This window comes from Phoca vitulina, unplaced genomic scaffold (genome assembly GCF_004348235.1).
Source record: "Phoca vitulina isolate PV1807 unplaced genomic scaffold, GSC_HSeal_1.0 scaffold17, whole genome shotgun sequence".
NCBI lineage: Eukaryota > Metazoa > Chordata > Mammalia > Carnivora > Phocidae > Phoca > Phoca vitulina.
In genome coordinates, this window is record NW_022589720.1 from 31212819 (window position 1) to 31216074 (window position 3256).

The window sequence follows — 3256 nt, forward strand, 5'->3', positions numbered from 1 at the left end:
GAAGGAAGGAAGGAAGGAAGGAAGGAAGGAAGGAAGGAAGGAAGGAAAGAAGGAAGGGAAAAAGGGTGGGCCTTGGACTCTCCCTTCTCTCATCTCCAGTCTCCTGATAGTGCCCACCGCTAGCCAAATCCACCCAGAAGCTATCTGACACATGATTGAGGAAGATCATCTTGGACACCCCCCTAAAATACGTGGAGTTGAGCATGGGGTTGGGGGGATCAGAGTGGAGGTAGAATAAGGAATGACTCTGAGTTCAAACACTCCAAGGAACAGCATGCAGAAGAAAGGGATTTCAACTCCTTATATAAAAGCATACAGTAAATTCCTAGAATCTAATTATCTCTTAATTGGTTTGTAATACACCTTTAGTAAAACATTTAAAATAATCTTAATTACTATCATCTATAACAAAGTTTGAAAAAACTATAATAAATTAATGTAAAACCTGAGTTCCAAGGAATACCTCATACACTATTTAAAGCAATCATAATAATCTGTTATTAAATAATGTCAAATGGAAACTAGTTTAGAACGCTCTGTACTCCTAATTTGCATTCCATGCTAGGACATATATCTCCTAAGATAAACATGAGAGAAGTGTAAACCATGCCAGGTCAGGAAAAAAAAAAAAAAAGAAAGAAAGAAACTCAGCCAACATCAATGGACAGACACATATTTTCCAAGAGGTGTACCTAAAGTGTGGACTGATTTTTCTGTTGAAGACAATATAAACTGTCATTTGACCATGAAGATTTGGAAACAACACCTAGAGCTAAAAAGATAAGAAAAAAATTAAGTAATGCCATGGCATGTGTATAGGATAAAGTGACATATAGTACTTGCCAAATGTCATGTTTTAAGCGAACAGGAATTTTCCTATGAGCTTACAGTAGTAGATTACTGACATCCAAAACATCTTATGGGTTTTTCTGTATTTTCTTTTTCTTCCTTGCTTATGATTGGGGTGGGGGGAACCCATCACCTCATGATTCATGACCTAAATCTCAGAATTTTAACTCCAATGCCAGCTAGACAGAAGGATAAGTCATTTTGTTATGACTACTTAGCTATTTATCCTTTGAAAACATTAAGCTTATGCCGGGTAGACTTAATTTATGTTATGATTGAAATGTTCATGACAGTTCATTGTTCAGAGTTGAAAGAACATTTTTAAAAAGGCAAATATGTTAGTCAATAAAATAATTACAAGATTTGTGCTATGAAAACTATGCTGGTTTTTCTTTTTCAACTGCCTCCTGATAATTTCACCATCCCTGATTTCCAAATTCTGGAACCAAGCACAATTTAAATTGTGCTGCTTTTCCCCCTTTATCCTTAAAAGTCCAACTCTAACCTACTGTCCTCAACGCAGTCACAACTTTTGCTCACCAAAACCCACAGCCGTTTTTTTAGACCACAATGGAATTTGGTCTCTGTTAATGCTGCAGCACTTGCTAACTCCTACCCACTGATACAATTTTGTCCATATTTTATTCCTACGGATGCCTAAGCATTTGAACATATTTGTTTCTAAGTTAGTTATGAGTCCTTTGAAGGTATAGACAATGGCTTATTTTATCTGACATAGGAACCAGCCTCTCCCAATATATATTTATCCTTTCACGTTCTCTTATTATTTCTTTCCTTGTGTTATTTTCTGCCGCCACTCATTTTAAATAGAATATTACACTCCTCACCTATCTCTGAATATATGGCTAGATCTGGAATTTCTTTATAAGAGTAATTTAGGGGGCACCTGGGTGGCTCAGTCAGTTAAGCCTCTGCCTTCGGCTCAGGTCATGATCCCAGGGTCCTGGGATTGAGCCCTGCGTTGGGCTCCCTGCTCAGTGGGGAATCTGCTTCTCCCTCTGCCCCCACCCCCTGCTCATGCTCTCGCTGTCAAATAAATAAATAAAATCTTTTTTTTTTTTTAAGAGTAATTTAGTTGTAGATAAGTCCCTTGGACACCTATCATTCCCAACCAAATATGTCAGGACCAGATAAAACTTCTTTAAAAGCCATAAAACAGGGGTGCCTGGGTGGCTCAGATGGTTAAGCATCTGCCTTCAGCTCAGGTCATGATCTCCAGGTCCTGGGATCGAGCCCCACGCTGGGCTCCCAGTTCAGCAGGGAGTCTGCTTCTCCCTCTCCCTCTGTCTCTCCCCTTGCTTGTGCACTCTCTCTCTTTCTCTCAAATGAATAAATAAAATCTTTTAAAAAAAAAAAGCCACAAAACATCATAGTTATATTTGTGAGCTTGTTCAGTTCTATAAATATTTTTTAATAAAAAATGATGGATATAAGGAACACAAAGATAAGTATGTCATGACTCCTGCCTTCAAGGGTTCATTTTTAGTGAGAGAGAGATCAAGTGACCAAATGCAATATGCCTGGTGTTATGGGCTGAATTGTGTGCCCCAGCCCAAATTCATATATTGAAGTCCTAACCCCTAATACCTCAGACTGTGACTGTATTTGGAGATTGGGTCTTTAAAAAGTGATTAAGCTAAAATAAGGTTGTTAGGGTGAGCCCTGGTCCAACCTGATCTGTATCATTATAAAAGGAGAACATCTGGACACACAGAGAAGAGGCTATGCGAGGACACAGCAAGAAGATGGCCATTGATGGGGCGCCTGGGTGGCTCAGTTGGTTAAGCGACTGCCTTCGGCTCAGGTCATGATCTCAGGGTCCTGGGATCGAGCCCCGCATCGGGCTCCCTGCTCCGCGGGAAGCCTGCTTCTCCCTCTCCCACTCCCCCTGCTTGTGTTCCCTCTCTCGCTGTGTCTCTCTCTGTCAAATAAATAAATAAAATCTTTAAAAAAAAAAAAAAAGAAGATGGCCATTGACAAGCTAAGGGAAGAACGGAAACCAAACCTCCTAACACCTTGATCTTGGTCTTCCAGTCTCTGGAACTGTTAGCAAATAAATTTCTGTTGTTTAGGCACCACATCTATGGTATTTGGTCATAGCAGCCCTAGGAAACACATACATTTGGTGAGCTCCACATGGATGTCAGCATAAGATGCCGTAAGAGCAAACAGAAGAGGGTCTACACATAGTTTGCAGCCACGAAGAAAACTTCCTCCACATTGTACTCCATATTATCTGCGCACTCTCTGAGGAATATTACTGGATGTCAGTGGAAATTTATCTCTATGTATGTGTACAAATACACAAATATACAGTAATTCAGACTGGTGATTTCCAGTATAATGAGCTAAAGATAGCCAGGAGGCAGAAAACCCAAATGACTAT